Consider the following 15530-nt stretch of genomic DNA (forward strand, 5'->3'; position numbering starts at 1 on the left):
CTCATCCATTTTCGCCCTCCAAATGAGCTTCTTGTAGTTGGCTGAGGCCCGCCTCAGGTCGACCAATACACGCTCTATTGCGGCATCATCATCATGACGCCTTCCATTTTGAAGTAGGCGACGAAGTCTCCGGACTTCGCGCCTTGCATCACAGAGGTCGGCAGTCCACCAACGTGCTCTCCTGCTGGGCAATCGGATGGACTTTCTTCCCAGCGCAATATCACATACATTATGTACTATACTGCGCAGGGTCGAAACTTGCTGGTCCAACGGCGACTCTGAGAAGTTTTCCGGAAGTTCGGCTGCTCTACTCACCATTTCCTCCTTGAACAATCGCCAACGTGCATTGGAGAAGTTCCAGGACGGCACAGGAGCTATGCTCTCAACTGCGCGCGCGGTAGTTGGTTCGGCCACAACAGTAATGATGTTGTGGTCACTCAATTCCCACTCGTCCACTCTCCACTCATATGTGGCCCACATAGATGCTGCCTCATTGACGATTGTCACGTCGATATCGCTTGTAGCTCTGTAATTATCGAACGTGTACACCTCTGTTGACTGGTTTAGGGCGGCGACTCTTGCCTCCAGCATCCACTCTGACAGCAGCTCACCCCGTCTGTAGTTAGCTTGCCCCTCGGCATGACGAGAGAGTTTGCTAAGCCACATGGGGGACACTGCATTCGCGTCGAGGCCCAGGATTGCGGGGGTTCTGCTGGCCTGCAGCAGGACCGCATCCATGTACCGGATGTACGGTTCCAGAGGTGCATCATACTGGCAGTATGCGGCGCAAAGGAAGATTGAGCCAAAACTCCCTTTCACGACCAGACATACGCCATAATCTGTGGTGAGGGTCTCCACTGGCATACAGATGGCTTCCTGGTGATCCACTAGGATGGCTGCCTTCCCTCGCCGATCGATGAAAATTCTCATTCCTTCAGGCAGCACATCCATTCCGTCCCCGCCGAGATACGGCTCCTGCACCAGCGCGAACATAGACTCCGATCTCCTGAGTCGGACTCCGAGCTCGATGGTCGCAGCTCGGCCTCGGCCACAGTTCGCTTGGATGAAGCTAAACATTAGTGTCTAGCTTGCACCCTCGCCAGCAACGCCCCGTATATCGGGCAAACGCTCGAGAGCATGTAATGCCCCGAGGGTTGCCCTCTGTGGCGGCAGTTCCGGCAGTCCACCGGGTTTTGGCACTTTGCCGCAGTGTGGCCTTGTTGCCCGCACTGGCGACAGACACTATCCTTCTGCCGGCATTCGCTGACCTTGTGGTCGAAACCCACACATCTGTGGCAGGCGTATGTGCGGACCTGTGACCGGCATCGGAATGAGAACCACTTGATGTAGACACGACCTACATCAAGCTTCGCCATCGCCCGGTCGTCAACCTCCAGCGTCACATTTACTGTGGCGCCGTCAGCTACCGACCACGCCTTGGTCACCAGGTGCACTGACTTCTTAAACTGGGCCAGATTCATTTCGCTGTCGAAGTTGTTTTCGTGGAGCTCCTTCATAAACTCCTCAGGGCCGATAGCTGTGTCGACGTCATATACGACGACCTTCGGCTTCTCGGCCGCATTCCGTGCCACATTTAGGCCAACCTCGGCGAATCTTTTTGAAGCGACCACCTTCTGCAGCTCTCCCACCGAAGGAGTGCGAATGATCGCACCACCACCTCGACGGAGCTCACGGACCTCGTGTACTCTGACTCCGAGAGAGGGTGCAACCATCGTTCGCACCTTTTCCGCTATGTCTTTCCCCGATAGCGCAGGGTCGTCGCACTTCACCACCGCTGACCACGTCTCGCGGACCTTGGTAGTCCGCGGGGCAGCGATGGGTGCAACCTGCTGCATCTGGGGAGCATTGGCGGCCGTATTTTTCAACAGATTCAACGACGGCGGCGGCGGTGGCGGCATAGCAAGCCGCGTCTCCAGCTCTCCGCACCGGAGCATTAGCGCCAACACCAGCTCATCGTAGCGGCTGATAGCATATGAGAGCTCTTCCGTGTCCACTTCTCCTAGTCTGCGGAAGCTGCTTCTCACCATGCGCTGTGTGGCCGACAGCTCTGCCATCATGGCTGCTTGCCCAGCACGGGCGGCAGCGGTGGCGGCAGTGGCAGTGGTGGCAACAATTTTAGCAGCAGTGAAAACGGCGGAGGCAGCAGTGTGGTCGGCAGCAGGGGCAGCAGTAGGATCAGCAGCGGTGGCAGCAGCGTGGGGGGGGCAGCATCAATGGCAGCGTTCTCCGTAGCCGCCCGGGCGTCCTCCAGCGACGAAAACGGCTCCTCCAGTACCCCAACGGGTTCTGGCACTCCATTCGATGCCAGGGCAACCAATTTCGCCTGCGTTGGCGCCGAGCTCTTAGATGCCAGATGGCTTCTGCGCCTGCCTCGTCTGGACTTCATCGAGGCACTACTTCCGCTCAAGGCACTCGCGCTGCTGTCGCTCTCCATCGGCATAAATACGATGGTGGCTCCACCTACCGTCGACGCCAGCAACCGTATGCTCGTTTACTCGCTGACAAAAGGTAGTTGCTCTGGAACTCGAGCTCCACCTATCGGTAGAGTCTGGTAGCACTAAAACTCTCCCTAGACACAAACCTTAGCAGTGACTCCCACCAATAAGCTTTGTGACAGCTGATCAAAAAGCTTACTCGAAAAACTTACTCGTAAGTTCGCCTTCAGCACGTGCTAAGTGGAAAATTCCCAACAATTAATTGTTAATTACTTCCAAACCGCTTGTTTATAACACACGAAAATTAGCACACGACTTTCGCGGAGCACTAATTCACCGATTTTATTACTTTCCAAACACGGAAAACCAAGTTCTTCGCAATCTGTACACGAGCGCAACGAAAACACGTCCGTCGTTAATCCATTCATGCGCGTCACTAATTAGATGACGAGGCATTTGGCTATTTTTTTTTTTTTTTTTTGATCGCGGAGGTATGGAAATCTATCGAAAGATACTAGGTCTGTCAACACTTCAGTTTCCTAGCATGCACGATTCATTGCTCTATCTGAACCGAAGTTCCGCAACGCCTACGTACTAAAACCATCCTCATAGCCAATTTATATATTACCATTATTTGCGATGTTTATGCCTTTATTGATGTTATGCCAAGACAGCAAGCAAATGTTTTGAACCAAACGTTTTAGCTAAGTCCAATCTCGGGAAAACCCGCTCAGGTACATGAACTGTTTAAAACAACCGAGACTGCCTCTCATAACCTGGACGCTAATGATATGACTATCATATTTGCTGAGGAGACCCTTCGCTATCAATCTTTTAACGGATTGACCACTCCAGATCCCCCTCCAGTTCAGGGTGGCAGAATGGAATTCAATGTCACCTGCGGCTTCGAATCTGCGACGCAACTCAGTTCGTATGTCCGGTCTGTCGTATCTATTGATTTTGCGCTGGTGTGCATCATCCATAGAGTGTCCGTCTGTCACAATTTGTATGTCGATCACATCAATGTGATTTTGTCGTAGTGCCACCAGGTCTGGTTTATTAAGACCGGATTCGCACTGCAGACTTGGTTCAACAATGACTACGCAGCCTCTCTCCTCAAGTCCCCGCTTGATTCGATTTACTACGCAGTTGTGTCTAGCTATGCGCCTCCCATGCGATCGGTAACATTTTTGCATAATATGGTTTGTTGTTTCGGGAGCGTCACATCCTGCACGACACTGTCGTTCCAATTCGTGCCTTCCCCTTGTAGTACGAGACTTCGTGGGTAGGGCATTTATCCGCAGACGAATACCGTCTATATATTCCTTTCCTGTTAGTAAACGCGTGGGTTGATTAACCCACCCGTGTTGCGGGCCCCAATGGCCTGCTTCACGGAGTCCGCTACCATCAACTGAGAGGTACAATTTGTTCGCCCAATATTTTTCTATTGCCGGACGCGATAACAATTCATTTTGTTCTGCTAATAATCTATCTCGGGCCCGTTGTTTTTCTGCTTCGAGGAAAGAGCTGGCTACCTCGTTTTGCGTGAGGTGAGGCCATTTAATATTACTCAAACGTCTTAGCCTTAACATTGGAGCTACCCATCTAAGTGATGGAATTCCGAGACCTCCACTTTTTGGGGGTGCGTGAATGAATGCTATCGGTATATCCAGCGGAAGATTTAGCCATCTTCGCACATAGTATCGTATTAGTTTGTCAGTTTTTCGTAGGATGCCTATCGCCACACTCCCAAGGGCTAACTTGTGATAGAGCTGTGGGATAAGGACAGTCCTAAGGGCGAACATCCTCTGTTGTGGTTTGAGGGGGGCCTTTGTCAATCTTTGTAGCTTCGGACCAATGTCCTCGGCCGGATTGCATCGAACCCTCCCGGTTGCAGTGAAGTTGATGCCTAAGTACTTCCACTCGTCCGTTCGCTTCAATGATGGAATCTCCCTTGAGCCTACGTAAAAGCTCTGTGCCTCTAGCACGGTACACTTCTGTTTCGGCTGGCCCTTAATGCCAACGGTAAAACATTTGTCGGCATTAAGTTTGAGGCCGACGAGAGATAGAAAATCCAACGTTCTGTCCAACAATACTTGAAGTCCCATTCGAGTTTCAGCAAATAGTACCAAATCATCTGCAAACGCGGCCGCGTTAGTAATGGCATTTCCGACTCTGGCACCAATTTCGCTGGGTAGGTTTCTAAGTAACCTGTCCATTACCAAGTTAAATAGAATAGGAGACAAAGGGTCACCCTGCTTCACTCCTCTAGCAGGGACGAATTCCTCTGAACTCCAACCGTCCCCATTGAGACTGGTACCGCCACCCTCGTACGTATTCTGTACGTAGTCAACGAAGCCCTTTGGCGCACCATAAGCACGTAAGGTGTCATATATAGATGCATGCGATAAAGAATCGAATGCCTTGCTTACATCTAAATTTGCAATGTAGCAAGATCTAAAGTGCTTATGGCTATGCCTCAAGACTAAGTCAACTATCGTCGCGTTATCGGCACATCCGTCGGTAGGTAAGAAGCCCCGCTGGCGCGGGTCCCAATTGATTGATGAGTTCAACCGGGTTGCCAATATTGCATTTAGCTGTCTTACCAGGACTGAAGGCACCGATATTGGACGAAAGTCTTGCGGTCGCTTCGCCGTCACCGTCTTCGGGATGAAGACGGTTCTGGCCAGTCGGATAGAGTGTGGTAGATTGCCGCACCATAGAATTAGGTTCATTATTCGCAACATAATACCTGACGGCACCTCCCTGGCTGTTTTTGGAGTTATCCCGTCAGGCCCCGGAGAGGAAGATAATGAGATTCTTGATGCCCGAAGGTCGTGCTCTGTAATAGCAGACCAAACCCTCTCAAGCGAGTGATCCATTTGTATCACTTCTCTACTGCAAGAGCTTGGGCTAGGCTGAGTCATTACTTCTCTCCAGTAAGGAACCATTACTTCTTGGCTTGGCATTACCGACTCATCAGTTCCATTTAGCAAGGACTTGATGCATCTTCCTTTATGCTTATCCCAGTTACGCTGGACGACAGCATACTGCTGCCTTCTGCTTTCTCTCCTATTTCGAGGCCTCCGAGGAGGTCTCGTCAGAGTGTGACGTACACCCTGTGCCGGAAAAATTCCTAGGAGATATAGCGATAAGCATTGGAGAGTGGTTTCCTTTCCCTCGAGCTCTGCCCTGTCAATGATCGTTTGTAGCTCTTGGGCTCTCCATTTGGAATGGCATTCTACGGGGCTATACCCACGCAGTGTCCGCAAAATTTCCCTGTTCGACTGTTCGAAGGGTGTGATTGGAGTTGTTTCTGATGTTGTTACTTGGTGGTTTTGCTCACTTCTACTAGGGCGGCGCCTTATGGTTAGATTTGCAACTTCCGGGACGAGAGCTGATTGCCTTCTTATCTGCTCTATTTTCTCCTTATAATCGCCCCTTTGTCTTAGCTTTTTGATGGCTTCGACGCTGCGGTTTGCAAAATACACCGCTAGTTGCTTGTTTATGTGTTTATGTCCATTTGCTGTGAGCTCAACCTCCTTTCTCGCCATCATCCACTTCTCTTCCTCACTCCACCTTGCCTTTATATCGACACGTCGACGTTCTTCATCAAGTTCGTCTGGGTGCCGAGATCGCATGTGAACACCGAGTCCTCTCTTGCTGTTAAAGGACCGGCCACATACTGTGCAGGGTACCCTAGATAGAGTAGCCGCTGCGTTTGGTTCATATTGGTCCTCCGGGAAGATGTCCACGGAGGGTCGGGTCGTCATCAGATTGCGTAAATTGCTCCGAGGCTCGTTATTTCTATTTGTAGTTCCAATATGAATAAATTTCCTCTGGGGAACCAACCCATCGGAAAAGTTTTGCCGCTCAAATTAGCTGCTAAACAAGTTTAGCATTACCGGGGACCACCCTTAAGAGAGTCATAGTTACTCCCGCCGTTGACCCGCGCTTACTTGAATTTCTTCACTTTGACATTCAGAGCACTGGGCAGAAATCACATTGTGTCAACACCCGCTAGGGCCATCACAATGCTTTGTTTTAATTAGACAGTCGGATTCCCCAAGTCCGTGCCAGTTCTGAATTGATTGTTAATTGATAATCGTTATAATTGATAAGAACTAATTGGTTTAACCCAAATAGTATTCTTAAAAATTTTAGCAAGAAAGTTCCACAATTGGCTACGTAACTAAACTATCCGGGGAACAAGTAACTAACATAAATGCTAGAAACTCTATTTACCCAGAACGAGCACATAAACCATGTTATTGTTTCCCAATCAAGCCCGACTATCTCAATCTTCAGAGCCAATCCTTATCCCGAAGTTACGGATCTAATTTGCCGACTTCCCTTACCTACATTATTCTATCGACTAGAGACTCTTCACCTTGGAGACCAGCTGCGGATATTGGTACGGCCTGTTGAGAAGTTTGCGTGTCCCCACCATAAATTTTCAAGGTCCGAGGAGAAAATATCGACACAACAGTATATGTCATGCTCTTCTAGCCCATCTACCATATCTCTCTGCGAAAGACTTCCATGGTAGTACGGCTATAAAACAGAAAAGAAAACTCTTCCGATATCTCTCGACGGCTTCTTTATGGTCGTTCCTGTTGCCAGGATGAGCACGAGGCCCATATTTAATAACAAACGGATACTCAACAGGTTACGGAATTGGAACCGTATTCCCTTTCGTTCAAAATTATTCAAGTGTATTATATTCGCTTTGTTTATATAGTTAGGCATTTTTGTTTTACTTGAAAATTTTCGGCTTTCGCCTTGAACTTAGGACCGACTAACTCGTGATCAACCACTGTTCACACGAAACCCTTCTCCACTTCAGTCCTCCAAGGTCTCATTCGATTATTTGCTACTACCACCAAGATCTGTACCAATGGCAGCTCCATGCAGGCTTACGCCAAACACTTCTACGCATACCATTGTACCTTCCTACTCACTAAAGTTTCAAAATTTATATCACAAGTAATATAAATCATCTACTTTAGCGGTAATGTATAGGTATACAACTTAAGCGCCATCCATTTTAAGGGCTAGTTGCTTCGGCAGGTGAGTTGTTACACACTCCTTAGCGGATTTCGACTTCCATGATCACCGTCCTGCTGTTTTAAGCAACCAACGCCTTTCATGGTATCTGCATGAGTTGTTAATTTGGGCACCGTAACATTACGTTTGGTTCATCCCACAGCGCCAGTTCTGCTTACCAAAAGTGGCCCACTGGGCACATTATATCATAACCTTGAACTTCATATCAAGAAAGTTAAGGTTCTTACCCATTTAAAGTTTGAGAATAGGTTAAGATCGTTTCGACCCTAAGGCCTCTAATCATTCGCTTTACCAGATAAGATTATTTTATATAATATTAAAATGCACCAGCTATCCTGAGGGAAACTTCGGAAGGAACCAGCTACTAGATGGTTCGATTGGTCTTTCGCCCCTATACTCAATTCTGACAATCGATTTGCACGTCAGAACTGTTTCGGTCTTCCATCAGGGTTTCCCCTGACTTCAACCTGATCAAGTATAGTTCACCATCTTTCGGGTCACAGCATATATGCTCAAGGTACGTTCCAGTTAGAGGCATAAATAATATAAATATACATTATACATAACTATATAGAACGCCCCGGGATTGTGTTAATTAGCTATAAATAGCTAAAAAACTAATCCCATTATTAGTCAAGTTAATTACGCTATTAGGTTTACATCCCAATAACTTGCACATATGTTAGACTCCTTGGTCCGTGTTTCAAGACGGGTCCCGAAGGTATCCTGAATCTTTCGCATTGTTAATCATACAAGAGCATATAATAAACACAAAAATCAATGATAATTATGCCATTATATAATTCCGAAAAATTAACGCTCTGTAATAATATAAATCTATCAGCACTTTATCAAATTAATAACATTTATTCTGTGTTAAAATGCAAGCAATTTAATTGGAATAAACTATAAGTTATATTTTATGATAAATTTGGGATATGCTAATAGATTACAATGTCCTTATATGGAAAAAATGCACATTATTCTTAATAATATTATTTAAATATTACAATTTTAATGATGAATTTTCCATAACGGATATTCAGGTTCATCGGGCTTAACCTCTAAGCAGTTTCACGTACTGTTTAACTCTCTATTCAGAGTTCTTTTCAACTTTCCCTCACGGTACTTGTTTACTATCGGTCTCATGGTTATATTTAGTTTTAGATGGAGTTTACCACCCACTTAGTGCTGCACTATCAAGCAACACGACTCTTTGGAAACATCATCTAGCAATCATTAACGTTATACGGGCCTGGCACCCTCTATGGGTAAATGGCCTCATTTAAGAAGGACTTAAATCATTAATTTCTCATACTAGAATATTGACGCTCCATACACTGCATCTCACATTTGCCATATAGACAAAGTGACTTAGTGCTGAACTGTTTTCTTTTCGCTCGCCGCTACTAAGAAAATCCTTGTTAGTTTCTTTTCCTCCCCTAATTAATATGCTTAAATTCAGGGGGTAGTCCCATATGAGTTGAGGTTGTATATATAACTATATTTTGCCATAAATTCTTTATATATAAATGATAAAACAATCAATTAAATTCGTTATAAATAGTTCCAATAGTTCTTGTAAGCAAAGTCATTTTTATCCATTTAACGAACCAACGAAGAATAATAACAAAACCAAGATTTTTCTTTTTCCGAATCATTAATAAGAGACAATTCTAGATGAAAAATATTTCAATTTTTTATGCTAGACATTTCTCAGTATTATTTGATTGAAAAAGAAAATATTTCTCTTCGTTTTTCACATTCAAATGTGAGATAATGTTTTTCATTTCTTTTTTAATATTATGAATAAAATCATTATTTAATCCAATAATATACCATATGCTTATAAAAAATTTATAAACAACTTAATTAGCATAGTCTTACAACCCTCAACCATATGTAGTCCAAGCAGCACTATAAAATTAATTAAAGTACATAACAGCATGGACTGCGATATGCGTTCAAAATGTCGATGTTCATGTGTCCTGCAGTTCACACGATGACGCACAGTTTGCTGCGTTCTTCATCGACCCATGAGCCGAGTGATCCACCGCTTAGAGTTTTATAATTCAATTTTATATAATGTCAATATTGTTTTTATTGAAAGAAATTAAAAATACACCATTTTACTGGCATATATCAATTCCTTCAATAAATTTATTTTTATACCTAAAATAAATGTTGCGAAATGTCTTAGTTTCATATAAGCATTATGTATCATAATAATCTGGTTATGGTTTGCTATTTTGGGTGACACATACTGCAAAATTTATATAAAACATTAACCTGATGGATGACAGGTACAAACATTGTATATTTTAGGTTGTTGCATTAGCCAACGTATGCTCATAACATAGATGAACAATACATATTCGCAACGCGTGTATATTATGGTCCATATACACACACACTTATTTTGATTACCACACATTCAAAATTATTTTTATTTTAATTCGACTTCTACTTTCGAATTTAGTTTAGTTTCTTCGATTTCCATTTTCGAGAATTTGTTTTTATAGGAAACGCCGTTGTTGTAGTAAGTACTGCCACAAATACGCACAGCAACATTAATAATGTTAAAGTCTTTTTATGAGGTTGCCAAGCCCCACATATAAAATAAAAGCCATCTTCATTTTATTTTGACTTTAACTTTTGATTCCGTGGAATCATTTTGTAATATTTTTATTTTGGTAAATTGTATTTATTTGTATTATAACAAATATTTATTAACGATAAGGATATTATACAATAATGATCCTTCCGCAGGTTCACCTACGGAAACCTTGTTACGACTTTTACTTCCTCTAAATAATCAAGTTCGGTCAACTTTTGCGAAACAACCGTAACACGCAAGGCGTCACAGTGATCACGTCCGGAGACCTCACTAAATAATTCAATCGGTAGTAGCGACGGGCGGTGTGTACAAAGGGCAGGGACGTAATCAATGCGAGTTAATGACTCACACTTACTGGGAATTCCAAGTTCATGTGAACAGTTTCAGTTCACAATCCCAAGCATGAAAGTGGTTCAGCGGTTTACCCGGACCTCTCGGTCTAGGAAATACACGTTGATACTTTCATTGTAGCGCGCGTGCAGCCCAGGACATCTAAGGGCATCACAGACCTGTTATTGCTCAATCTCATTATTGCTAGACGCAATTTGTCCATTTAAGAAGCTAGTGTCCTTATAATGGGACAAACCAACAGGTACGGCTCCACTTACATAAACACATTCAAACACAATAAACATTTTACTGCCACCATGAATGAAGGCTACATAAGCTTCAGCACCATAATCCTGAAGATATCTATTTAATATATTTGAGTCTCGTTCGTTATCGGAATTAACCAGACAAATCACTCCACGAACTAAGAACGGCCATGCACCACCACCCATAGATTCGAGAAAGAGCTATCAATCTGTCTTACACACTTATGTTCGGACCTGGTAAGTTTTCCCGTGTTGAGTCAAATTAAGCCGCAGGCTCCACTCCTGGTGGTGCCCTTCCGTCAATTCCTTTAAGTTTCAGCTTTGCAACCATACTTCCCCGGAGCCCAAAAGCTTTGGTTTCCCGGGAAGCGACTGAGAGAGCCATAAAAGTAGCTACACCCAATTGCTAGCTGGCATCGTTTATGGTTAGAACTAGGGCGGTATCTGATCGCCTTCGAACCTCTAACTTTCGTTCTTGATTAATGAAAACATCTTTGGCAAATGCTTTCGCTTAAGTTAGTCTTACGACGGTCCAAGAATTTCACCTCTCGCGTCGTAATACTAATGCCCCCAAACTGCTTCTATTAATCATTACCTCTTGATCTGAAAACCAATGAAAGCAGAACAGAGGTCTTATTTCATTATCCCATGCACAGAATATTCAGGCATTTGAAGCCTGCTTTAAGCACTCTAATTTGTTCAAAGTAATAGTACCGGCCCACAATAACACTCGTTTAAGAGCACTAGTGCAGGTTTTTAAATAGGAGGAACATATGAAAAAATACAAGTATTTAATCACATATAAGAACTCCACCGGTAATACGCTTACATACATAAAGGTATAGTACTAACCACAATTGTAAGTTGTACTACCCGTATGAAGCACAAGTTCAACTACGAACGTTTTAACCGCAACAACTTTAATATACGCTATTGGAGCTGGAATTACCGCGGCTGCTGGCACCAGACTTGCCCTCCAATTGGTCCTTGTTAAAGGATTTAAAGTGTACTCATTCCAATTACAGGGCCTCGGATATGAGTCCTGTATTGTTATTTTTCGTCACTACCTCCCCGAGCTGGGAGTGGGTAATTTACGCGCCTGCTGCCTTCCTTAGATGTGGTAGCCGTTTCTCAGGCTCCCTCTCCGGAATCGAACCCTGATTCCCCGTTACCCGTTGCAACCATGGTAGTCCTAGATACTACCATCAAAAGTTGATAGGGCAGACATTTGAAAGATCTGTCGTCGGTACAAGACCATACGATCTGCATGTTATCTAGAGTTCAACCAATATAACGATCTTGCGATCGCTTGGTTTTAGCCTAATAAAAGCACATGTCCCATAAGGTTCATGTTTTTAATTGCATGTATTAGCTCTAGAATTACCACAGTTATCCAAGTAACTGTTAACGATCTAAGGAACCATAACTGATATAATGAGCCTTTTGCGGTTTCACTTTTAATTCGTGTGTACTTAGACATGCATGGCTTAATCTTTGAGACAAGCATATAACTACTGGCAGGATCAACCAGAATAATGTTTTTCCTTCATATTCCATTCATATTTTTTGAATCGAAATAAGCAATATAATAGATATATAGATTTTTCACTTTATATAATTCCATGATTTTTATTATATTGAATAAAATTCAATATTTCGCCTTTGGGTAAAATTTTAAATATATAAATATAAGTAAAAATCTATTCGATTACGGCCATTTTTATATAGCATTCGTAATCCATATTTTCATTTTTAATTTATACTTGTTTTACCAATATAACAAGAATTTCATATAATTATTGTAATATATATGTTTCTATAATTTTATCTTTTTATATATACATATTTCATTATAAAATATCATTTTATTTCCAACATACATAATTATTGTATCCACACATGTACAATTTTTGTTTAACCAATATAAATATTAAGTTAAATCATTTGCATTTTGAAGATAAATTTAAAATTTATCTCTTTTCATATATCTCTCTGGTAATATATAACATAAAACCAAGCGCATATGATAATATTTCCACATTTAATATATAATTTTATATTTCTTTCATAAGAATCCATATTTGTATTATACCGTAACGATATAATAATCCAACTATACGGCAGGTAATAAATTAATATTTGCCTGCTCCAAAAATTAACGATAATATATGGAAACGATTTGTTATTCTATATATAATAGAAACTTGACTTTTGTTTCAACGATATTATCTAAAAAGCGTATATTCCTATTATCCGCGGAGCCAAGTCCCGTGTTCTATAGAACTGAGAAACAAATTTGTACGGATAATAATATACTTTATTTATGTAACCAATATAAACATAATCCGAAATAAATATTTCGAATAATGCGGGAGGTCGGCAACCACTGCCTACCTATAGTAGTTTTTTGAACCCGCTGTCCTCAAAGCGGGTATTTTTCAATTCCGTTTGCCACCCAACATACGGTCTATTCTCTTATATATTAAGAGATTATAGGAACATTTCATTTTTTTTCCATTATTCATATATATATGATTATTTTTTTTTTTATACATATAATAAATATTAATTTTTATATGTTTATTATTTAATTTACTCATATAATTGCCAAATTCATATGAATACATAAGTTTTGAACAATATGAGAGGTCGGCAACCACTGCCTACCTATAGTAGTTTTTGAACCCTCTGTCGTAATTCCGGTCGTTTACACTACTATACCCTCTCACTATAATGGCTTTTCTCTATAAATACTAAGAGAATATGGGAATATCTCAGCATTTTTTCCCATATACATATAATAATTAACCATTTTCATATGTATATTATTTAATTTAATCATATAATTGCCAAAATCATATGAATACATAAGTTTTGAACAATATGAGAGGTCGGCAACCACTGCCTACCTATAGTAGTTTTTGAACCCTCTGTCGTAATTCCGGTCGTTTACACTACTATACCCTCTCACTATAATGGATTTTCTCTATAATACTAAGAGAATGTGGGAATATTTCAGCATTTTTTCCCTTATACATATAATAATTAATCATTTTCATATGTATATTATTTAATTTACTCATACAATTGCCAAAATCATATGAATACATAAGTTTTGAACAATATGAGAGGTCGGCAACCACTGCCTACCTATAGTAGTTTTTGAACCCTCTGTCGTAATTCCGGTCGTTTACACTACTATACCCTCTCACTTAAATGGCTTTTCTCTATAATACTAAGAGAATATGGGAATATCTCAGCATTTTTTCCCATATACATATAATAATTAACCATTTTCATATGTATATTATTTAATTTAATCATATAATTGCCAAAATCATATGAATACATAAGTTTTGAACAATATGAGAGGTCGGCAACCACTGCCTACCTATAGTAGTTTTGAACCCTCTGTCGTAATTCCGGTCGTTTACACCTACTATACCCTCTCACTATAATGGATTTTCTCTATAATACTAAGAGAATGTGGGAATATTTCAAGCATTTTTTCCCTTATACATATAATAATTAATCATTTTCATATGTATATTATTTAATTTACTCATACAATTGCCAAAATCATATGAATACATAAGTTTTGAACAATATGAGAGGTCGGCAACCACTGCCTACCTATAGTAGTTTTTGAACCCTCTGTCGTAATTCCGGTGGTTTACACTACTATACCCTCTCACTTAAATGGCTTTTCTCTATAATACTAAGAGAATATGGGAATATCTCTGCATTTTTTCCCATATACATATAATAATTAATCATTTTCGTATGTATATTATTTAATTTACTCATACAATTGCCAAAATCATATGAATACATAAGTTTTGAACAATATGAGAGGTCGGCACCACTGCCTACCTATAGTAGTTTTTGAACCCTCTGTCGTAATTCCGGTCGTTTACACTACTATATCCTCTCACTTAAATGGCTTTTCTCTATAATACTAAGAGATATGGGAATATCTCTGCATTTTTTCCCATATACATATAATAATTAACCATTTTCATATGTATATTATTTAATTTAATCATATAATTGCCAAAATCATATGAATACATAAGTTTTGAACAATATGAGAGGTCGGCAACCACTGCCTACCTATAGTAGTTTTTGAACCCTCTGTCGTAATTCCGGTCGTTTACACTACTATACCCTCTCACTATAATGGATTTTCTCTATAATACTAAGAGAATGTGGGAATATTTCAGCATTTTTTCCCTTATACATATAATAATTAATCATTTTCATATGTATATTATTTAATTTATCATATAAATTGCCAAATTCATATGAATACATAAGTTTTGAACAATATGAGAGGTCGGCAACCACTGCCTACCTATAGTAGTTTTTGAACCCTCTGTCGTAATTCCGGTCGTTTACACTACTATACCCTCTCACTATAATGGATTTTCTCTATAATACTAAGAGAATGTGGGAATATTTCAGCATTTTTTTCCCCTATACATATAATAATTAATCATTTTCATATGTATATTATTTAATTTACTCATACAATTGCCAAAATCATATGAATACATAAGTTTTGAACAATATGAGAGGTCGGCAACCACTGCCTACCTATAGTAGTTTTTGAACCCTCTGTCGTAATTCCGGTCGTTTACACTACTATACCCTCTCACTTAAATGGCTTTTCTCTATAATACTAAGAGAATATGGAATATCTTAGCATTTTTTCCCATATACATATAATAATTAACCATTTCATATGTATATTTTTTTAATTTACTCATAAATTGCCAAAATCATATAAATACA

The 15530-nt window shown here is 41.0% G+C and overlaps 2 non-coding genes across 2 annotated transcripts; both read right to left on the minus strand.

Annotated features, from left to right (window-relative positions):
• Nucleotides 1-9409: 9409 nt before the first annotated feature.
• On the minus strand, nt 9410-9588 carry LOC116803294. Its single transcript, XR_004363531.1, has one exon. It is a non-coding gene; the product is annotated as a 5.8S ribosomal RNA (ribosomal RNA).
• Nucleotides 9589-10275: 687 nt separating this feature from the next.
• LOC116803296 lies at nt 10276-12270 on the minus strand. Its single transcript, XR_004363533.1, has one exon. It is a non-coding gene; the product is annotated as a small subunit ribosomal RNA (ribosomal RNA).
• Nucleotides 12271-15530: the final 3260 nt, after the last annotated feature.

The sequence above is a fragment of the Drosophila sechellia genome, unplaced genomic scaffold, assembly GCF_004382195.2.
Source record: "Drosophila sechellia strain sech25 unplaced genomic scaffold, ASM438219v1 U_43, whole genome shotgun sequence".
Classification (NCBI taxonomy): domain Eukaryota; kingdom Metazoa; phylum Arthropoda; class Insecta; order Diptera; family Drosophilidae; genus Drosophila; species Drosophila sechellia.